At 37.8% G+C, this 24,843-nt stretch overlaps 1 pseudogene; it reads left to right on the top strand.

Annotated features, from left to right (window-relative positions):
- LOC132612964 (pentatricopeptide repeat-containing protein At2g16880-like) overlaps positions 1-12,741 on the top strand; it is a 49,889-nt pseudogene extending 37,148 nt beyond the window's left edge.
- The last annotated feature ends 12,102 nt before the right edge of the window (positions 12,742-24,843 follow it).

Below are 24,843 nucleotides of genomic sequence, written 5' to 3'. Positions count from 1 at the left end.
AGTATTTATGGATGATTTCTCTATTGTGCGCGATTCATTTGATGATTATCTTGGCCATCTGGGTCAAGTGCTGAAAAGATGTGAGGAGACAAATCTCATGCTAAATTGGGAGAAGTGCCACTTTATGGTGAAGGAAGGGATCGTCCTCAGTCACAAAATCTCTGAAAAAGGAATTGAGGTCGATCAAGCGAAGATAGATGTGCTTGCAAAACTTCCTCCACCCATCTAAGTCAAAGGTGCCCAAAGTTTCTTGGGATATGCTGGGTTCTATAGGCGCTTCATCAAAGATTTCTCCAAAATTGCTAACCCGATGTGCAAGCTTCTTGAAAAAGAAGATATGTTTGAGTTTGATGACAAGTGCCGAAAGGCGTTTGATGAATTAAAGGAGCGCCTCACTACTGCTCCTGTTATTGTTACTCCTGATTGTTCCTTCCCTTTTGAGTTGATGTGTGATGCTAGTGGGCTCGCGATAGGTGCGGTGCTTGGCCAAAGGCACAATAAAATTATGCACCCGATCTACTATGCTAGTCGGACACTTAATGCAGTTCAGATGAACTACACGGTGAGTGAGCAAGAGCTGCTTGCTATAGTATATGCTTTTGAGAAGTTTCGGTCCTATTTGCTGGGGTCCAAGGTAGTGGTGTACACAGACCATGCCACATTAAGATATCTGATGGCAAAGAAGGAAGCTAAGCTGCGACTGATTCGTTCTGTCCTTTTGTTACAAAAGTTTGATTTCAAGGTAAAAGATCGAAAGGGGTCCGAAAATCAAGTTGCTGACCATCTCTCTAGGTTTGAGGAAACTGGGGTGCCAGCAGAAGAACTTGATATTGAAGATGCGCTTCTAGATGAGCAAGTTTTGGAGGTTTCTATGCAAGTGGCACCTTGGTATGCAGATTTTGCTAATCACTTGGTGACTGGTGTCATTCTTGATGAGATCAAATCTTATCAGAAAAAGAAGTTTTTGTGGGATGTTCGCCAGTACTATTGGGATGAACCATACTTATTCAGAACTTATGTTGATAACATTATTCGGCGTTGTGTCCCAAAGAGTGAGGTATTGGAGATTTTGAAGGCTTGCCACGACTCTCCAGTTGGGGGACATCATAGTGGAACGAGGACTGCTGCGAAAGTTCTCGAATGTGGTTACTATTGGCCTACTCTCTTACATGATGCTAATTTAAAGGTGCGTTCCTGTGATCAGTGCCAACGGCAAGGGAATATTGGTAAGAGGCAAGAGATGCCTATGAACTTCGTAATGGAAGTTAAGGTGTTTGATGTTTAGGGTTTGATTTTATAGGGCCCTTTGTAAGCTCTAGAGGCATGAAGTACATCTTGGTGGCTGTTGACTATGTTCGAAAATGGGTAGAAGCGGTGGCTTTACCTAAAAACAAAGTCAAGAGTGTCATGGGATTCTTGAAAAAGAACATATTTACTCGTTTTGGTACCCCAAGGGCACTAATCTGTGATGGTGGTTCTCACTTTTGCAACAGAGCCTTTGCGGGATTGATGGAGAAGTATGGAGTCAAACATAGGGTGGCAACCCCTTATCATCCTCACATAAGTGGGCAAGTTGAAGTCTCTAATCGGGAGATAAAGAGTATTTTAGCGAAAACAGTGAATGCAAATAGAACTGATTGGGCCCGCAAGCTCGATGATGCTCTATGGGCTTACCAAACTACCTTCAAGACTCCAATTGGGACTTCGCCTTTCAAGCTAGTTTTTTGTCAAGCATGTCACCTACCAGTTGAACTTGAACATAAGGCCATGTGGGCCTTGAAGAAATTAAACATGAATTGGGAAGAAGCGACCAAACTCAGGTTGTTTCAGCTCAACGAGATGAATGAGTTCCACTATCAAGCCTATAAAAGCGCAGTGTTATACAAAGAGAGGATGAAGCAGTATCATGACAAGAAAATCTCGAAGCGGGAATTCTACAAGGGTGACCCCGTCCTGCTATTTAATTCTAGATTAAAGTTGCTACCGGGCAAATTGAAATCACGGTGGTCAGGTCCCTTTGATGTGGTAAGTGTCTCACCCCATGGAGCTATTGAAATGAAGTCCGAAGATGGAACTTGAACATTTAAGTTGAACGGGCAGAGGGTGAAGCACTACCATGGTATGATTTCGGGGGATAGGATTGTTGACCGATATCGGTTGAAGCACCTGGGAACGAATGATGATTCGGCAAGTCCTGACCAATAGTAAATTGGTAACACCGTCGTGCTGCGACGTTAAATCAAGTGCTTCTTGGGAGGCAACCCAAGTTTAAAATTCTGTAATTTTGTCTGTAGGTTTTAGTTTTTATTATTAAATTGTTTATTGGGTGTTGACTGCGCAGGAACTGAAACTCGAAAAACTAGCAAAGTAACACCAGAGCATAAAGACAGGCCATCGACATGTCGACGGACCGTCAATGTACAATGACAGTATACAGAGTTGGTACTCTGAGAGTTAGCAACTGCTACTTTGCAGGTAAACAAGTCGACGGACCATCGACACGTCGACGACACCGTCGATGTGCAAAGACGGTCCGTCCTTTTACTCGTCAATTGGAGAGTATTTTTAGTTCGTAAAAGCGCAATGACAAGTCATCAACATGGCCCAAAAAATTCAAAAAAAAATTAAACCAAACAGTCATGATTTTAAAAGGAAGTAACGGGCAGAGGTATTTTAATTCATAACTCCCCACATACCGCCTTTCACTCTCCCTCAAACTCTCCATCTCCTAAATTCCCTCCATAACTCCCCACTAATTCCTCCACATTCATTCACCCATTAAAACTCCCAAAACCCTCTATTCTAACCACAACAGAAAACCCCAAAACCTCTGCCCTACTGTCACGAATTTCCCTCTGTTCTTCTCTGATTTTTACTCAACTTTTCTTTGCAAAACTCGTGTGAATCAAGTATGTTGCATGATTTTCGGCCCTCTCTTAGGTTTAGTTTAGTTATTTGGTTCGAAAATTGCTTAAAAGCATGCCTAGGGTTCCTAAATTCATTGCAAAGTTGGATTATGGGACCTAGGCTATCTTTGATTGTAATGAAATAGTTGGGGTTGTTTTTAACTGAGATAAATGTGTGATATCAGTGATGTTGAATGCTAAGGGTAGAAATTATGACTTAAGGTTTGTACTTGTTGAATGAAATCCATGCTTAAATTTGCAAAATTGTGAAATTGTTATTTGGGGGAAGGGAATTCTGTATGACTGCTGTTAGTATGACTCGTGGGGACGAGAATATCGTACCCCCATTGAGTTGGCGGGCATTTTGATCAACTTGTTAGTTCATTATGCCCGCCAATGGTCTGTAAAAGAGGAATTCTATTAAGCATGAAATTTGAGGAGTGAAGTCTGAGTAACTCCAACGGGTTGGAGGATATTTCGATTAAAAATATCGATTTGATATCGTTATACCCACCAAGCAAAACCCGAATAATTATCAAATGTCAAAAAGATCAAATATGAGAGTGAAGTCTGAGTAACCCAAAGCCCCAAAACCCTAAATGTGCAAAATAATTAAATTCTGGTTCTCTGATAGATTGGGGTTAAGAACGTGAAACCGTACCAAAGTCTGTAAACTGATAGTTATTGCTGCTAGGATCGTAAATGTGTCAATGGCACCATCGACAGGTCAACGGACCTTCTTTGTACAAAGACGGTACCGTCAGGCTGTTCGACGGTCCGTCGAAGCACAACGATGGTCTGCAAATCCAACATCAGAGAACTGAGTACATTTTTTCTGAAGCTCACTGTGTTTGATTTCACTAGTACAGAATAACTAGATTTTAATTTTTGATGATTACAGGTATGGCGCTACCTAATTTTACTACTACCTGAAGCGGTGGCTCAAGGCAAACTCAAAGAACAACTAGTCAAAGAAGGCCCGGTGGTGAACACTTATAGATGAAGCCTCGGATGATGAGCCTAAGGTTATGCCCAAGAGGAAGAATAAGGATGTCGTTCCCCCTTGGAACAGGCAGGTCACTGTACTGGCTCCTACACTACCCAGTTCCTCCCAGTCTGACGAGAAGGGATCATCTACATCTGGGTCCGGTGATGGATCCGAGAAGGAGGGTTCGAAGGATACTTCTGGAGATGTCTCACCTGCCGCACGGGCACAGTCTACTGAGGATGCTGCTCAGTCCTCTCAGACAACTTCTAGATCCCAAACCCGTCAGAGCTCGGCACATGGTGATGATGATGATGATGATACTGATGAGGCTAGAGCTCGAGAAATCAGAAGAAAGTGGCTTGAGGATCGTTTTTCTGTTGAGGGTGCCAGGGAACTATATAAGTATGGCATTGAATTGAAAGGTGACGACACCCACCATGAGAACCGCACCATAAATGAAGAACGACGGATCAGTTTTGAGGGGCTAGAGATCTTACTTAGATCCAGAGAGCTCATTTGCCATTATCAACTAGAGTTTATGCAGGAGCTTCCATGGGATTATTGTCCGATTTTGGTCCGTGAGATATATGCCGCATAAGGGACCTTGATCATGAAAGTCAGAAAGAGGCACCAGAAACTGCGGGATTTAGAGGAGCTGAGTGAGGTTCAGATCAGAGGGGTGAGTGTTGATATTTCTGCTCAGGCCATCAACAAAGTATACTTTGGCGATAATTACACCGCCCCGAGGCAGACAATGGAATTGGAAGACAAGCTGCTGAAACGCAAGGAACAGTCCGTCAGGGATTGGGTAGCTACAGTGGTAGGTCACCCGAGCAAGAGGGACAAGTGTACTAACTTGGCAAATCAGTTGGTAAAAAGGTGGTTGACTTTGGAGGGAAAGTTTTGGTGGAGCGTAGTGCAGTTGCGGCTTCTCCCCACTCAGGCCGATAGTGCACTTACGGCTGACAGGCAGGTGGTTATTTTTGTATTGATGTCTAGATACTTGATTAATTTCGGGGCATTTGCGAGTACTGAGATTCAGTTGAGGGCTTCCCAGCCCAACACTTCACTGATATATCCACGCCTGATTACCGCGCTTGTTCGGAGGTCACAAGTGCATTTTATTCCTGATATCGACCACCGAATTATAGCTTCGTCGGTCTATTCTGTAGAAAATAGCAAGAACGAGGCCGTCGATGATGGCCAAGGGAAGGAGGATGGGTTCCCAGTGGAACTTGGAGGGGTACCCCTACCTCAGGAGCTGATTCATCCAGGGGTCGCGGGTGACTCTACACAAAAGTTACCTACCACTAATGCTCCTATGACTGAGACTGTCCAAGCTGCAGATTCTGAGATTCCAGCTACTGATACTGGTGATGTTGCTATTGAGACTCAGACTGCTATTCCTGAGCCATAGACTTCGGCTCCACAGCCCCCGAGGCCAGCCCCACAGCCAGCGAGCCTGCAGCACAGCCCCAGGGTACAACCGAAGTTAATTCCTATGCTTTCTCAATGGAGAATTTCAAGTGCACGAACCATCTCAGTCTCACATCCCTCATCTTGTCCTCCACTCAGTATTATAATAAGACAAATAAAGTATAGTTGTAATAGAATACGTGCAGGTGTAAGTATGAGGCTCTGTAATTTGCAAAACAGGCAGCTACAGCGGATCAGCAGTCAAAGGTCATAGTGTCCCAGCTTGATGATTTTATGAGACAGAAAGTGGGTGAGATTGTAGATCCTGTGAGGACTACACTGTTAGCCCGGCTAGATGGGTTTGAGATTATATTGATGGCATTGGAGATGGCTCTCCCGACCACTTCCACTGATGCTTTGAGGGCAGAGTTGGAGCAGCTTAAGGCTGACATTTTGTTGTTGAAGGCTCGCGACCCGAGCCTAGTAGCAGCACCACCATCTGTTGCGATGGAGATTGAGGAGGAGCTTCCAGTGGTGTAGTTAGTTGTACCTACCGCGGCAGATGGTCGGGGGAAGAGAAAGAGATTGTCCCTTGATGAGGAAGAGGTGGTAGAGGAGGTGAGAGAGAGTACTCGGTCGAGGGGTTCGAGTCTAGAGGAGCAGCAGATGCCAGAGGCCATTCAGAGATCTCTTATGGAGAATATCTCTTTTGGGATCACAGGAGCAACTTCAAGCAGTGCTCCAATTGGCGTACCATTGCCAACGCCTCTTCCTATTCCAGTGCCAGCAGCTACTGGTACTACTACAGATGCTGCTACTGATGCAGCCACTGATACTACTGCTGGTGTGGTTGCACCACTTGATGCCTCGCAGACCAATGAGTCGCGAGAGGAGCAGCACGCCCAGTGTGCCACAGGTATTCCTACTCCCTTGTTTTACTTTTACTGCATTAGAGACATTGCATACTTTTTCAGTTGGGGGTAGGAGTATTTGATTTGTTTATATTGTATATATGTGTTTAGGACCCCCTCGGCTTTTCTTTGCCATGGTTCTTTTCTTGATGGGTTTATTTCTTGCTGAACCTGGAATGTTTAGGTCGTATATAGATAAAATAGAGTAATTTTGACTTAAGCGGTGGTGGTTTGATTAATTTAGGGTTGTCTTGTTTTGATTTGAGAAAAAAGTACTCCCCTCCGAATTGACATGCATGCTTCTTTGTGTGACATTTAGATTATTGGGTTACCTTGTGTGCGTAATTATAGCAGGGAGACTAGTGTGTTAATAATTCTGATGCCATGTGTTGTGAGGTTTTGTAGATATATTCTCTAGTTGTGTATGTAATCTAGAAATTGTCTGGTTAGTCGTGCCTGCATTTTAAAGATAAGTGAAGCTGTGAAATTATCTTAGGCCTTGTTTGTGTTAGGAACCCCTGTTTAGCCTAAATATAAGTCTACCCATAGAGTAATATCCCTTGTTAGCCATTTTGAGTCTTAAAACCTATTCTTTGACTAGCCATAATAAGCTAATACCCGTTCTAAATATCCATATCTTTGCACCCGGTCCCTCCTTAGCACTAAAATAATAAGATTGAAGCTAAAAGCCTAAGTTGGGGGTGATAGGTGGAATAAGGAGAACATGAGGTGTAAGCCTAAAGTGGGGTAGAAGTGAATTGCTTAGTATAAAAGATATCGATGTGGTAAGTGTAGAGAAAGAGAAAAAAAAACAAAAAACAATATATATATATATATATATATATATATATATATATATATATATATATATATATATATATATATATATATATAAGTAGAATAGCAATAAAACCACACCGAGGCAACAAACCGAAAAAAGGGAAGAAGACAAAAGGCGAAAGGGGTAAAAGAAAAGAATAAGGTGTAGTGTTGAAGGAGGGTGAGTCACAGTTATCCAAATATACATCCTACCCGTCCCCGAGCCTACATTACAACCCTGAAAAAGTCCTAGTGTGATCACAGTCGAACTGTCCAAAGTCGAGGGTACTGAAAATAAGGGCAACCCTTTGGTATTTGCATGCTTATCTAGAGAATTTCTTTGTGAGTGTAAGTGTGAGTGTTTCTATTCTCCTTTGTCTTTTGTCCCATTCAGTGTGTACATATATGTTGGGACATTCTTTGGTCTTTGTGAGGGCATGAGAATTTGTTAAGTGACTGGTTTCCCGTAAGTTTTGATTCGTGTGCGCTATGGTTTCTGTGATAACTAAATGTCATAAATCGAAGCCTCATTGTTAGTTGCAACGATTCCTTGATTGGTTTTGTTTTTATTAGGGGGAGAGTCATTGTGAGACACATGATAAGCCGGAATTTAATTACACTATAGACAGTTTTACTTTGTAATATCGAGACATTTGTAGATTGAGTCTGTTAGTTGACTTTCTTGAGGACAAGCAAAGACTTTAAGTTGGGGGTGTTGATGTGCCGTGAAATTATGGGACATCTAATGCTTTTTTACTCTAAGTTTTACTTGTTTTTAAGTAAGTTTGTGTTAGTTTGATGTGTTTTGTGTGTTGTGCAGGTATTTTGAAGTTAGAATGCTCGGCAAGCGAAAAACGAGGAAATCTAGTGATCTGTACTGAGATGCATTAAGGACAGACCGTCAACATGCTCGACGGTCTGTCGAATTGCCTCGTCGATCAACTTCCTGTAGAGTGACAAAGTCATCAGACCGTCGACTTGCACTGTTGACTTGCACCGTCGACATGATCAACGGTCCATCGAAGTGCCTCGACGTTCGTCGAAGAGCAATGACGGCCCGTCAAAGTGCAAGTTGATCTGGAATAGGACTGGGATTGATTATTCCGAGTTTAACTTGTATAAATACCTATATAGGTTTTATTTTTCAGACATCTGGAGTTTTAGACTGGTAGTAATTACTTTTGAGTTGTTATTACTTTTGAAGATTTTCCAGACAAATACATTCGTTACTTTCAAGTTTTATTCGTAAGTTTAATACACAATTCAATTATGCAATCTTTAATCTTTTATTGTTTTCTTGTTGCCATGAGTAGCTAAACACCTTTACTAAGGTTGTGAACCCAAGAATGGGTGTTTTGTGATTGGGGATCGTGAATGATATACGCATAATGGATTGTTAGGGTTTATTTGTTCTTCGTTTTTATCATATAATTAGTAGTTGCAGACATTAGCTAACGCCTTAAACTTTAGTTTATTTGGGAAAATAACTAGGATTAGGTAAGAACAAATAACAAGAACTCAAGGCTTTAAACATTGTTTAATAAATTCACTTAGGAATAAGAGGAGTTTACTTGGCATAATTAACCGTTCTTCATGCATACTTTCTTATCTTTGGAAAAAGCATAAAAAGAAATAATCTTTTCTTATTGGGAAATAGTTCATATTCACATAGAGGTTAAGTGCATCCATACAAACGATCCATTAGAAATATATCAAGATCGATACCCATGATCATACACTTTATCTGACGGGGACACAACCTTGGTTCTTTTTACCCATATATTTACAACTTTAGATTTCTAGTCACTTTAAATTAGTCCACAAACCAAAACAACTATAAAACCCCTTTTCTGGAATACACCAAGACTGCAAGATTAGTATAATACCTGTTTAGTAAACTTTTAACACCATATTCTCTGTGGGATTCGACCCCAAAATCGTTGGGTTACTATATTTGACATTGTCTGCTTTACGCTATTAAAAGTGTAAATTTGAGCGTATCAATAGCCACCCAAACTCTAGCTTGAATTCCCTTGAAATAGATTATCTTGTTTCTCCCTTGATTTAGGAGGTTTAGAGAAGTAATTTCGTGCTTAGGGTTTTTGAACAGATAAAAAAATGACAAAATTAACTGAACCCACGCTTTTATAGTTTCGGATGGACGCGGGAGAAGTATGTCCAAGAAGGACGGGACGTACTTCTAAGTACGGGCCATTCTTTCAGGCCGTACTTCCCAGAAATTTCCAGTGAACAATTTATAAGACACGGGGAAAGGACGGGCAGAAAGGACGTCCTGTCCTTTGAAGTACGGGCCGTACTTCTAGGCCTTACTTCCCCTAAAATTTCCAGAGAGTTCAGATTTGCAAAGGCCAAAGAACACCCATAGAGTACGGACTGTACTTTTGTCTTAAAATCTCCAGTTTCCGTTGAAATGGGATTATTCACCCCAACACTCCCCGTTTTGGTTTCTAAGTCTCGAAATGTGAACATAACCTACTTATAAGGTTCAAAACGACTCGTATAACACTTTCATATTCCATACGGATTTATGAGATGTTACATTAGGCAATGAACTATCTAGACTTTATGTAACATCATATTACTTTGAATTTTCAATTTTACCCTTGGGCTTGGTAAAGGTTATTTTCGGGTTCGTTTTGGGTTCTCTTTGAAAGCATAGCAATATGGTTATCGATAGGTTCGTATGACCGTGTAGACCACTAATTTGATCTTGTTGACTGTAATTTTGCAATAATTGACCCTTTTACCCTTTTTGGACCTTCGGGCTTGGGATGTGGGTTTTGTGTTGATCTTTTGGACCTGAATTCTCGTATTTCTTATTGAGCAGCCATAGATTCATATTTTAATATAAAAAGTTGTACTTGTTAGACTTCGACCGTTCGGAAGCACTTCAGAAGGGGAAAGCCCAAGTTTGACCGTTCGAGGGTCGTGCTCGGCATCGAGGTAGGTTATGGCTTACTTTCGTTAGACTTTGATTAGCGTTCACATGTGTTACGTAATATTGACAGGAAAAGCATGATAGGCCTTCAGTCATGGTGTGGAGTGGTGATCCAATTAGGTTGGTATGATTTCTGATTATGTGGGCTCATCGCAGTTATTTACGTAATTATTGACATGTGGTGTACTTGACTACGTGATTGTGGTGATGTAGGATGTGCTAGATGTATTGTGGTAATTGGAATTGAATATTTGATACGTTTCCATGATAATTTGATAATTCATGCAAGATTTTAATTTGTTTATGGTGATGTGTGATCTCCATATCATATTCATTGGCATTGATTGCATTTGATTTATCATTCTTGCATTCATACATTCACTCATGATGAAAGAGTTGTGGAAATAGTTTGATGAGAAAGTTATGGAAACGTTTTGAAAATGAAAGAAAGAGAAAAGTGAAAGTATATTATTATTGTTATCTATCCGAGGTATGTGCTGACGTATAATGGCAGAGTCATCTCTGGGCTTTGTGTGGAGTGACTGGTACATGGACTCCCGGGGTCCCTCATGGGTCACGACTATTGAGACATTGAGATTTTCGTCCTTAGCATGTGTGTACAGGTGTGAGTATTGGCCATTGCATTGCACGGCATCCCATCTCATTGCATTGCACTTCGCGTTATCAAAACATACATTGATTCGTTGGTATGTACTTGTGTTGTAGCCTACTTAAGGAATTACTAAGGACTTGGCAGACTTGTGGTATAGAAGCTTAACTTTAGGCTATGACTTGGTTTTTTTGATGTTTTGTAAGTCATGATGGTTATTGTTTGCCTATCTGTTTGACTTGTTGATTCTGTGTTTTAATATGCGTGAATTAATTTTAGTCGGCCTATGATGCTTACCAGTACGTGTGCGTACTGATACTACTCTTGCTGTACTTTTTCTGAGTGCAGAGTTTGAGGCAGGGCCTTCATCGAGACCTCGTTTCTAGCCTTGAGGCTATCTTGCCAAGATTCTAAGGGTGAGCCACCTACCAGCCTGTAGCCTTGGATTCTTATCTTTTATTGTCTACTATTCTATCCACTAGACAATGTTTCTTTATGTTTCAGACTGATGTATTATTCCTAGACTTGATTTTGGATTAGTTGTTCTTGTACTAATGACTTCACATCCTTGGGGTTGTATTTGACTTATTATTCAGCACATTCCGTATTTATGATATGATTAAGACTTGTTAATGCTTGTTCACATAATATTTTTTTATTCTTAAATTAATTGAGTGAATTGATTAAAGGGATGGTTCGCCTACCTAGGGAGTTAGTGTGGGTACCGTCATGACCCGTGATTTGGGTCGTGACAGTTGTTGGATATGAAGGGTAAAGGTCTTGTTTCGAATAGGATTACATATAATATTTTGGAACATGGTTATTATAAAATGGGGTGGTTGAAGGATACTACTCAGGTCGTTGAGCCGATGATGCAGAACAACACTTTACCCGATGTTTGGACTTATAATATGTTGATTAATGGTTTGTGCAATGAAGAAAGGATAGATGATGCATTTAAGACTCGGGACGAGATGGTAGGGTTGAAATTATTGCCTGATGTGAAAACTTATAACACCATGATCAATAGGTGTCTTGAATATGAGAAGTTTGGAGGCATTTGATCTGCTTGAAGAGATGAATAAGAATGGGATCAAATGTGATGAAGTTACTAATAAATTGATTAAATGGTATTGCAACGAAGGGAAGATGGAAAAAGCTAGAGAGGTGCTTGAAACCATGGAAGAAAGGGGTGTATGTACAGATTGTGTTTCCTATAATACTTTGATAAGTGCATATTGTAAAGCAGGAAATCTACCAGAGGTATTGAGGATAATGAAACGAATAGGTGAAAAAGGTTTGAAAATGGATATTTTTTCTCTTAATACAATGCTTCATACTCTTTGTCAAGAAAGGAAGCTTGATGCCGCCTACCCATCGCTCTCTATTGCTCATACTAGGGGCTATCTTATTGATGCAGTAAGTTTTGGAACTCTTATTTGGAACTCTTATTGTTGGCTACTATAAGTGTGGAGATATGGAAAAAGCTCTCAATCTTTGGGAGAGACGGAAGAAAGAGAGGTAATTCTTACTGTTGTCACCCACATCATCATAATTTCAGGGCCATGTAAATCGGTAAAACTCAGCAGGCAATTGCTAAACAAAATGAGCTCTGGGAGAAGGGTATAGTGGCTGATGAAATAGCATATAATACTATTATTTAAGGATACTGTTGGGAAAGGAGCATTGAGAAAGTATTTCAACTTCACAAAATTACATTAAATTTAATTGAAGGAAAGGAATGTGCTCAATACATAATTAGTTTAACTTAATAATAGAGAAAAAGATTAAAAAAAAAAAAAAAAAAAAAAAAAAAGAAGAAGGAGAACGTCTGCAAATGATCTTTTCTTGCCAGCAATCCAATCTGTTGCTTCACTTATTCTTCGGAATAGTACCTGTCAATGGAAGGATGCAGACAACATAGATAGTAAATTTACAAAACTATTAATATTTTTTTAATGTAAAAAATAAGTTAAAATAAAACAGCCCTTTGGGGTATTTTTTGCTTTCTAGAAAATAAATAAAATTGGGCAATTCACAGAATTGCCCTTTTTTTGGGGTGGTATTTAAATTTTGCCCCTCATATTTGTGGTCTTTAAATTTTGCTCTTCGGCTAAAACCCATAGGTTCTGGGTTCGAACCCCCGCTCAGTCAAAAATATAAAAAAAAATTGCAAAGCAAAGTTTAAATTTCGCTATGCCGCCTCGGGCAGACGTTTAGTCGTGTTTAATTAAAAGTCTGTCGGAGGGGGCAGACTTTGCCTTAAAGCATATATATGTATTTTTTTTTAACTTTTCAAGGTAAACTTTTAGTAATGCCTTAACTAAAAGTGTGCCCCATAAAACATAACTAAAAGTATGCCCCATAAGGCGTAAGTTTTCTTTAAGGCATAACTAAAAGTTTGCCTTATAAAGCAAAGTTTAAATTTTGTTATGCCCCTCCGATAGACTTTTAATTGTGTTTAACTAGAAGTCTGCCGGAGGGAGCAGACTTTTGGTTGTGTTTAACTAGAAATTTGCCGGAGGGGGCAGACTTTTAGTTGTGTTTAACTAAAAGTCTGTCGGACGGGGCAGACTTTGCCTTGAAACATATATATATATTTTTTTATTTTTTTATTTTTTTTTTACTTTTCAAGGTAAACTTTTAGTTATGCCTTAACTAAAAAGTGTGCCCCAAAGACATAACTAAAAGTATGCCCATAAGACGGAACTTTTTCTTAAGGCATAACTTAAGCTTTGCCTTATAAGGCAAAGTCTATGCCTTAAGAAAAGTTTTTGCCTTATGGGGCATAATTTTATTATGCCTTAACTAAAATTCTGCCCCATAAGGCATAACTAAACTATGTCTTAGGAAAAATTCTGCCTTATGGGGCAGACTTTTAGTTATGCCGGATCCGGCATAACTTTAGCTTTTCCTTAAAGGTTGTATGCTGGATTCGACATACACTCCTTCAGTCCTGCCTTACGAAATTAATTTTTTTATTTTATGCCTGAGCGGGGGTTTGAACCCAGAACTTCATGCCTTTCCAAGCAAAGGGCAAAACTTAAAGACCACAAATATAAGGGGCAAAATTTAAAGATCACAAATTTGAAGGGCAAAATTTAAAGACCACCCTAAAAGAAGGGCAATCCGCGCAAAAAAATGAATAAAATTAGCCCTAGGCCAAAAGCCTAGTGAACTATAAAAAAAAAAAAAAAACTTACCAAAGTCTGGATTCTGTTTAATCATACGCAAGTAAGGATCCTCTGGTAGACCATCTTCAGCAAAGGCTGGATCGTACAAACTGTTTCTAATAGGCCTATGAGTCAAGTTACCGAAAGATGATTATTTTCATATTTAAATTCCTTTCTTTGCCCTACGAATGTAAACTGGTTATTTCTTTTGTGATATAAAGTTTTTTGAAGATGATTTAGACAAATGTCCCTTGTATGTCAACAGTTAGTTGTGGTACCTGCTATTCTTAAAAGTTGCGCAAATGAAACTCTTGGGATGGGACAAAATATTATACTAGTGTCTACATCTACAAAATATTAGACCATGGTCTAACATTTTAATAAGATTTTCAGTTTGAACAAAAAAAAGTTTTAGACAGTCAGTTAAAAGGTCCATAAATAGCACAAAAATCATTTACTAGACAGACATCTCAAAAAGGGACAACCAATGAAAATTTCTGATTTTATAAGACCTCTGTATCGAGCTGTGTAATTACACTATGACAAAATTGCCACAACTTGTGGTTTTGAATTATCTTTTAAACAGGGTTCTTCAAAAACAGTTATCTTAATTTATTCGACAATCTACTTTTGAGGTGACTTTTCGTAAAATATTTGAATTTTAGAAGAATAGATGAAATGTTTTTTCTTATTTATCAATTTTTTAAAAGGATATTACCTACGAACCCATGAAGAGTCGTTTTGTTGTTGTGAATCCTGGCTTGTGTCTCTCTCAGCAACCTCTTTCTACATTCGTCCATAATAAAATTTAAGATATATGACTAGTATTTACGTCTTATAACTTATTATACATATATAAACCTCTTGCAAAATAAAATTTGATGAAATATATACTGGTAGGTGAAATAAATAAATATTGAAAGTAAATAGAAACGAAACACATACTTCAACATGAGAAGACAATCTAGAGGAAGGTCTTGGCATTCTATCACGTGGATGGTTAACCTGCACCCATTATTTTACGTTAAAAAAGAGGAAATTCGATATTATTATTTCTAAGAAGTTTGTACTTGAATAAAAACTTAAGGATAGAGAATATATTTATGTATATACCCTTATAAAAGTAGCTATTACACTTTCTGCCACCTGAATGGGAGTCTGAATAGTGTTCGCATATATACCAAAAAATGAAATTGAAAATTATATACATTAACATATTTTGACCTAGTTAAATTTCAGGCATATAAGAAAAAATAATTCATGATTATAAGCATCACCCAAACAAGGCAGATATCTAAAATAAATACATGCATATTAAAAGAAGTAGGACGTCAAGGATAACAAAAATCATACCTCTGGAGATAAATTTTGGCCTATGGCAAAATTGAGTTGCGGATCTTGGTAAGTCGTCGGCCTATCAAGTAAACGATTATGAGTTTATAGAAATTTAATTTTACATCACCATAAAAAAGGGGGGAAATTAACGATAGATAACTTATGTCGCTAAACAATAAAATTCATCTCTAATCTTATTTAATAATAAATTATTAAAAAATATTGTTAGATACAGACTATTTAGCGATAGATTAGCGACATATTTCATAGCTATTTTTTGTAGTGATTATTTAATATTGCAAATGAAATAAGTCAAGTATTAACCTTGGAATTTGCAGGATCCCTTGTGACATATTTCCCGGATTATTTTCTTGTAACATGTTTTGTGGAGCAAATTCTCTTGTGGGTTTTGGTCCCTTTGAACCTAATCGGAAGAATGTACAAAATATTAGCTTGTAATTACATATATTAATTGAGAAAAAATATTTGAAACATACTTTACTATTTGATAAACTAGTAATTTATATTCATCAACAGTAAAATTTAAGGATGAAAAAATTACCGCATGAGTTTGACGTTGTTGTTGCACAGGAGGTTCAACAGACACAGTAGTGCTGGGTGACTCAATTTCATCAAAATTTGAATCCACACTAATTGTGCTCTCTAGGGAAGAAGTATCTTCACTTGATGACATTTTTTGTTTAAAAAATTTCTGTATTATAAATTTAGGGTCATAAAATAGAAAGATAAAAAATACTGACATCATGGGATTTAATGATCATGTCGTGGAAACGCACAGGTTTTGCAGCATGTAGTACAACTTATAATAAACATATCTTACAACAATCAATTGAGAAGTATTCTTATAATATGCTAATTGGAAAGATGTGCTAGGGTTTAGATTATTAGAAAAGATTAATGAAGCAAAAAAAATCACACAAACAGACAAAATACATATGTTCCACACATGAAATTAATATAGAGAGTTTAGTACTTTATTATATATTTATTTTACTACATGTTGCTAATGTCACTAAAATTAATCTCTGTCTTGAGATTATATCTGAAGACAGATATAAGGGTAAAACAGGCAAACAAAAACCTCCTGCTTAGGATTTTTTAAAGGGCGCATAAAAAAATAAGACGACAAATAATTTGAGACGGTTGGAGTAACTAGTTGAAAAATATAAAATAATCACTCAATTAAAATCCAGATTTTAGTTTTACATCAGCTGATATTTGGATGTATATCATTCCAAAAGGAAAACATTAGTTCCACCTGGGCCATTCAATTATTTAAACTTATAGTAAACCTAAAAAGGTAGTTGTCATCAAAACTCTTGCTTACTCATGTAATAGTTGTTTAATTTGTTAAATACAACTTAATAATCACTACTAAAAAAAATGGGCATTTTCGACCAAAAAATTTCGACCACAATTTTGGTCGGAAAAAAATCGACCACAGGTGGTCGAAATTTGCAGAATTTAATTTTTATTAAACTTTTTATAGGATTTCGACCACACTGGGTCGATTTTTTAACTGGAAAAGTGAATTTCGACCACGTGTGGTCGAAATTAATTTTTGTACAAATAATAAATGAAAAAAAATATTTTATACATAATTAAATTATATAAATATAAAACAATTAATTTAAAAAAAAAACTAATTTCGACTACAAGTGGTCGAAATAATTAAGTCAAATTTGGTCAAATATGACTTAATTATTTTCGACCACATGTGGTCGAAATTTTTCTCCTTCTCTTTCTCTCTCCTTAATTCCTCCTCCCTTTCCTCTCTACGCAGACCACCACCCCACCTCCTTATACGCTCAACGTCGCACGCCACCGCCGTTTCCGACCAACAGTCGAAAATCCCAACCAGACGCCACCGCCGTTTTCGACAAGCTCAGGTATTTTTTTTTCATTCCTCCAGGTATGTATACTTACTTACATTTACTTCTTTATATTCTGTTTTTAATCTTGCCTGATCTGATTTTGTATGTGCCATTAACTGTCAAGAATTTTCACATTTGTGAATCTGGGTTAGGACCCATTTGGGGGTATGGTTATTAAAGAGACATGTTTTGTTAAAATATAATCACTTACTTAAAGACCCATTTGTGAATCTGGCCACTTTGTTGAAGACCCACTTGTGAATCTGGTCATTTAATTGAAAGATCTCAACAGTTTATCCCTTTGTTGGATCTGCTTTCTAAATGTAGCAGAATTTGTACTTTGATGATGTAGATATTGAATCAAAACCCTGCTAAATTGCAGCTTATCCATTGTTATTACTCTTGTTAATCGCTGTCTGTCCTTTTAATTAGGGCCAGATTCAGGATTTAAACTTTATGGGGTTCAATATTTAAAGGCTTAGCATTGAACCCATTGTATTTCTAAAATTATGGGATCAGACCTACTATTAATTGCAATTTAGTAGAGTTTTACATAGAAATCTATATGCCGCATCATGTTATTTTTTTAGGGTTTATAGCATGTTATTTTTTTAGGGTTTTGAATTGAAATTGAATGAATTATTGAAATTGAATGAAATATTGAAATTAAATTGGTATGGATGCCACCTTTATAAAACATAGATTGTTTAACTATGATGAATCCGGATGCCTTATATTACCGTTAGGCATAATGAATCTGGCTGCTGCCTTGCTGCTATATTTGAAAACACACCTAGATGAGCTTGCTTCCACATTTTAAAAGTAAAGCAAAATGGATGAAATTGAGGTAAGTAGTCTCTTATTTTAGTTGTTTCATTTTGCTGCCTTGGTAAAGTAGTCCTTCCATTGCTTCTTTGCTATGGTGTGTTACTTTGATAAGAGGTGACACTACACTTGAGTTACTGAATATTGACAAAACTGTATATGCTGCTTGTTGTGGGTTCTTGGACCACATTTTTTAAATGAATTGGCTACTGCACTTTAAGGCATAATATGTTACACTTGATGCTATTTCTTTAAGCTATTAAGCCAGGGGAACTGCTATCATACTTGGCTGACTATGTTGCTGTACTTTGCTGGGCTTGCCACTATATCTTGACATGTTATTTCAAAGATACAGGAATGTTGCATCTGAGCCAAAGTGCTATGGCACTTTCAGGCAAGCAGATGCTCCATTCTGGAGTCAAAGTTTATTACCACATTTTTAGGGAAACATCTGCTATCATTGATTGCTATTGTTTCTCTATGGATATGTTGTTGTGCACCTGGAACTGATACCTTTTTGAAGCAACCTATGGATCTGTTTAGCCTGGCCAAGCCATTGTGGCACCTTTAACTGCAGCTTCTTCTGAGGCCATAAGCTTCTTTTTTTTTTCACTAAATGGCTGATGCAGTTTGAGCATTCATTGTTGATCTTGACTTTAGCGCTGCACTTCTTGGCTGCTACATTATCCTTATCAATGGCTGTAATATTTTGGCCAAACAGCTTGCTGTTTTGGCATGTATTATGATATCTTTTGAAAGTTGTCATACTTTAATGGAAGGCAAAAAAGACATTACTACTGCTACATGTTGCAGCACTATGCCACATTCTGCTAACTTGTTGGTGCCTTGGAAAATTTTGGTTGCTACTTTCTCTTTGAGAATCTGTTGGTGTCTATGACTTGGTATATGTTTGGGCATCCCATTTGGGGATATTAATTGAACTCTTTTGAGATGCTAAACCTTTAGCTAATTGTTTCTATCCTGATACTTTCCTTGGGGACTAAACTGATCACCCCTTTGATAAGAAATGATTGTCCTAAATTGAATGATGCTACTAACCAACTGATGTGTTAATAAGCGATTGATGCCATTCTTTCCTGATTAAAATACTACTGATTTGAATAGATACTACACTTGGGCCGATTAAGGGTATTTAACTTGAGGCCACATTTTTAAAAGAACAGATTTCTATACATGATGAAAATTTACTGATTTGAATAGATACTTAACTTGCGGATGCCTCCGGAAAGGTTTTATCCCTCGGTGGGCAAGGATGATCTCACATTGACTTCACGAGGTAGGAACCAACATGCGCTTGGCAAGGCAACTAGAATGGCCACTAGTTTGTAGCCGCGACATGATTCAGGTTCCTTTGCCATATTCGGAACCGTGAGTCTGACCCTCCATAATCAAAGCTCTCAAAGTTTGATACGAGTCCGCAGGATATTATTTATGTTCCTAAACATCACCCTACGGGGTGGCGTATCATTTTTTCTAACATTTTCCTTTCATATTTTTGCGAGGTACAAATAACGCAAGGCAGCAGAACAAAGATGTACCAAAAGTTGAAGCGAAGAAATTTAGAAGCACGACATGTTTCGCCGAAGAACTAGAAAAGGGCAAATAGGGCTCAAGTCTTAAACCTTATTTATTTCTATCTAAAATTATGTATCCAAGTATTACATGTAGATGTTGGGTATGCAAGCCCAAATTAATAGTTTATGATGGATATGTTTAAATGGATATGTATATTATCTTTAAGGGTTTGAATGTAGTTTTAGTTCGAATTAGAAGTACTTTTAAGTTTATAATGTTTAAGTGTTTGAATGACGTTTAAGTGCTTGAATGTAGTTTATGATGTTTAAGTGTTTGAATGTAGTTTTAATTTTAAGTACTTTGAGGTTGAATTTGATTGTTTATAAGTCTTTGAATGGACAATGTTTAAGTGTTCAAGTATTTGAACATTGTTTATGGTTGTTGTGTTGCATTGTTGATGAATTGGATGGCTGTTTTGGTTGATGAATTTGACTATTTGAAAATTGGCAGGTGGGCTGCCAAAAGCAGGCAAATGCTGAAAAAATATTCCAGATTTTCGACCAGATATTTCACAATTTCGACCACATGAGGTCGAAATTGTACCCAGAAAAATTCAATTTCGACCACATGTGGTCGAAATTTAGCAAGATTCTTGCCAGATTTCGACCACATGTGGTCGAAATTCTGGGCCCAATTTACAATTTCGACCACATGTGGTCAAAATTGAATTTTTATTTTCTTTTTATATTTAAATATAAATAATGTTTTCGACCACACGTAGTCGAAAAAGTTAAATATAATTTAATATAAAAATAATTTTTTCGACCACATGTGGTCGAAAACAATTTTTCCCTTAATTTCGGTAGAATGTGATTTTGACCACGTGTGGTCGGAAATTTCGACCAAGCTGTTATCGACCTACGCGTGTGGTCGAAAAATTGGTCAAAATAAAGGCTTTTTCGACCTCGTGTGGTCGAAATATTTGGTCGAAAATCCCTATTTTTTTAGTAGTGAATAGGGTAGGTTTAAGAAAATGATAAAAAAAATAAATTAAGGTTTAAAAAAATTAATTAAAGGCTTTTCTTTTCTTTTTGTTTTCACCACAACTCACCCCAACTTTAGGACACAAGTAGAAATATCTTTCATTAATGATTTCAAAAGGATATATATTTAAGAACTTGCTAAAATAGAATACGTCCTAAGTAAGATTGATCAACGGTTTTTAATACAATTGACATGGATAACAATTTCATTTACAATCTAAAATAAATAAATAAAAACGTAATGACTTAAAATAAAGAAAACACCCTAATATCTTTAGGTTCTCTTTCAAAGGAATTTGGTACTGAAAGTGATTAACTTAAATAAGTAACAACAACAATAACAACGCTGTAACGACTAATCTTTCATTCCTGAAAATAATAATCAAGACAAGAAAAATAGCGACAAAGAATAATATTTGATTTCAAGAACTTGTGCGGGGGTTACAATCTTTATGAAATCTTAAATAAAAAGATGTAATCCTCTAATTCTTCTCCTCACGATACGGTCGTCAATCAAGGGCTTTGCTTGTTCTTGAATGGATGGATTACTTGTTGTTGAGATTTCACTACGAATGCGGAGCCGAGCTTTAATCACAAACGTAGAGGTATGGAAATTTGCGGCTCACCACTAGGAGCGAAGACTTCTTAGTATGCGGAAGACTTGCGGATGAGAGCTTCTCTATCTATTTTTCTTCATCTCCTTTGGCTTTATGAAGACCCCTATTTATAGTTGTAGGAGAGAGAGGGTATGCATGTGATTGGTTGAACCATGTCATTTGAACACTTGACGACATTTGATTAATTCTTCTATTGACTTGGCATGCTGCGTCACTCATACACATGGCACGATTTTATTGGTCCTTGATTTGACTTGGCGCGCCACATCATTTGATACGTGGCATGGACTTTGGGCTAATAGAGTGGGCTCATCATGTGAAGACCAACTCAATGTACTAACCAAAATAAAATTGGATTTTACTTTAAATCCACGTCTTGGATTAAATAATTTGATCTTGATTTGGACTTGACATTTCATGAACTTAGGAATTTATCCAAATTTAATATGGATTTTAATTCCACAAAATTCTTATGTCTACAAATGCCTCCTACTTCAAGGCTTGTCGAGGTGTAGACTTATCGAACCTTAAAGACATGTCTTGGAGTACTCGTGACGGTGAAAATTTGGACACTCCGTGTATTTTCAACTTTTATATGAAGCATGTAAACCCAGCCGTTGATGGCACTTTATGACTTGTATTATTACTTTCTTCAAATATGTAGCTTGAGAATAATTCTGAAACAAAAATTCTCCAAGTCGGATATGATTTCCCGGATAAACATTCATATTACCCAAACAGTAGACTCTGAACAATATCTAGCAAACTTAGGTTGACTAAGACAAAATACTTGCATGAATTAGCTTTATTGTATAAAATCATTACAATAATGCTTTTGTAAATAAGTATAGTCCACATCATGTAGAGCCACTATAACTTTGCAGGGCACATATACCACGAGACTTAATTCCTTATGATATACTGAAGATCTAATCTATGTAAAACTCCAAAGTGATTTCATATATAGTGATAAAAAAAATGCCAACTTAGTGAAAAGAGTCATATGAACCCAAGGGTTGTGAATTGCCAATAACAACTTGACGTGCTCTTCAATTTAGTTCGGGTCATGCTAAAAAAACCCTAATTTGAGTCCCATTAAAAGACCCACACTTCTGCCACCTCAACAAGCTTATAAGTAGCAGCACCTCATTAACAAGAAAGCATTGACTTCTGCTTATCCTCGTAGCAGACATCATCAGCAACATCCAAAGCTTTTCTCAAGAATTCCCTTTGTTTGCTCCTTAGAGAGATTGGATTAGTATCTAATGCGTGTTTCTAAGTTTAGACCCATTTAATTTTCTTATTCCAGGTTATTCACTGTTTTTTTTTTTTTTGCTTCGTTTTAACAGTAGCTTTGAACTTCACAGCTTGCTAATTTCTGATTTGCGCATCCTTATGAGAAATATTGTATCTCATTGTAGGAGTATCTGAATTGCCAACGGCTTGCGGCGTTGGAAAATAGACTCCCAGAGCTTCCCTTTTTAATGTCTTTTGTAGGTTTGCGGACGCATCTATATGATTTTAATTTCCTGCAAATATGATGCACTTTTGTGACCGTAATACGCCGCGTCCTCATCTAGAGATAGTGAGCAACAAACGAAATTCGAACTCCAAAGTCCTTTCCTTGGGGGTTCAACCCCCGGTGATCAGCGTCTTCTCACTTGATAGAGAGCTATCTGTCGAATCGCTTCATCTTTCTGAATGGTCAAAACATGGAGACCAAAGATGTCATGAGTAGCTCTCAAACAAGGCCATTAATATGGATGTCCCTCTATATTATTGCCGCAATTTGTTGGGACGTCGCGTCTACCGAATCTTCTCATCCCAAAGGATGTTTCAGCAATTGGAGTGTTCCGGCTTCTGTATTTGGTGAAGTTTGCTACTTGAGTTCTTGACAACAGGTCCAACGCACACGCCGAAGACGACAAAGCAATAGTGGCAGAGAGATTGATATTCAAGATCAGATAATTGGCCACAAGATGAAGCCTCATGATATTGAGGCACACCATGCAAACTAGATTATCGCACTTCAATCCATATCCATCATTCCAAATTGAAGTGTCGTGCCGATGGCACTGATCCGTATAGAACTAAGAAGCTTCGTGTAGTTCGCACCGTGGGCGTCAATTCGTTCAGAGTCAAGAAGCTTCATGCAGTTGGAATCATGGGCTCCATCATCCCTCTTTTCTTTTGCAGGTTTATAAGGGAGTGCAAATTGTCTCGATATCATACCAAGAAGATGCAAGAGATGGTCGTTCGATTGGCGAGGAACTACTTCGTGTGTCCCCTCTCGTGGCTCGGCGAGAAAAAGGCGTGGAGTGACCATATTATATCTTCGAAGAGTGAGCAACCATATTCCATAATTGGAGACACATCGACCGTATTCCATCATTGGCGGCACATCGACTGTATCCCATCATTGGAGACATATCTCACGTCGACTGTATTTCATCTTTGGCGAGCTAGCATATGGCGCATCTCCGCAAATATTTCTTGATGTAGGAGCGATGAAATCAGAAGATGCTTGTTTCTAAAAATTTAGATATTGAAGGGCCGCAACATATAAAAAATCTACGTCAAATTACTTAAGCACAAGCCAGAATAAATTTTTGAAGTTGAACAAAACATCTGCCGTTCTGATTTTTCAGATTTGACTGCTATTGCCGAAACATTAATATCCCGAACTTGGAGCATCCGAATTGTTAGCTGTCTATGCCTTTGGAAACTAAACTCAGAGATCTGTAACTTATATAAATCTCGTAGTAGAAATCCTTCCATATTTGCCACAGTAATTTCTTAAAGTTGGTCCAGACGCTTGTCATGTTTCCGTTTCAGCTTTGCGTACTCTCGCTGAAAAATTCATACCCAAAGCCAGGAGTGTCCGAATTGCATTTCGCTTGATGGAACAGAATCAGAACTCAATGATTTACAATATGTCAAAATTGTAGATCACAATTCCTTCCATACTAATCAGAATTAACTGCTTAAATTGATTTCTAGCTTGTCGGTTTCATAGCTTTGTGCAGTCTCGCCGAAAAATTCATATTCCGAGCTTAGAGCATTTGAATTGCGAGATGTCTGTCCCATCGGAAGCCAAACTCAGAGATCTGCAACTTGTATAATCTTTTTGGCAGAAATGGTTCAAGATTTGCCGCAGCAATTTCATGAAGTTGGTCCATACGTCTGCCATATCGCTTGCTTTTAAGCTTATGCACTTGTTCCATAAAATTCATAACTTGAGCTTAGAGATTTCGAATTATGCACCGCTTGATCCTCTGAAGCTCAAAATATAGGTGCTACAACTATGCGGCTGATGGAGACACAATTCATATTAGATTCGACTTCACAAACATTTTGTAGTGACGTCACCATTTGAAGAAATAATGCTCACTTGATAAAGGCACTTAAGACAAGTTGACTTGTATAGGATGATGTATATATAGTTTCATCCCTTTTTTTGGAATCATTGATGTACCAAAATCCTTTGGAATTGAGGCAATAAAATATCTTTTACCTTTCGGTGCAACTTGTCTTCTTTTCTTTCGCAATGTATGTCTCTGTATTTGAAAGAATTAATGTGATGCCCCCAGCTTTAATTTTGGTGACCACATCATGCCACGCCTTCTTTTTGATAAGCTTATGCGACTGAACTTAGATATAACTCTAAGCGCCTACATACCTCGTTGAAGAGGATCAAGTCATAATGTAGTTCAGAAAGAGTGGGGTTTTTTTTTTTTAATGTCCTAACGTTTTCCCAGGTCGCCTCATTTTTTGTCTTTGACCCAGCAGACATTCTCTTTTATTGCGGCA

Source organism: Lycium barbarum, chromosome 10, assembly GCF_019175385.1.
Source record: "Lycium barbarum isolate Lr01 chromosome 10, ASM1917538v2, whole genome shotgun sequence".
Lineage (NCBI taxonomy): Eukaryota > Viridiplantae > Streptophyta > Magnoliopsida > Solanales > Solanaceae > Lycium > Lycium barbarum.
The sequence above is the reverse complement of the archived record's forward strand: the minus strand, read 5'-3'. Positions and strand labels throughout refer to the sequence as shown.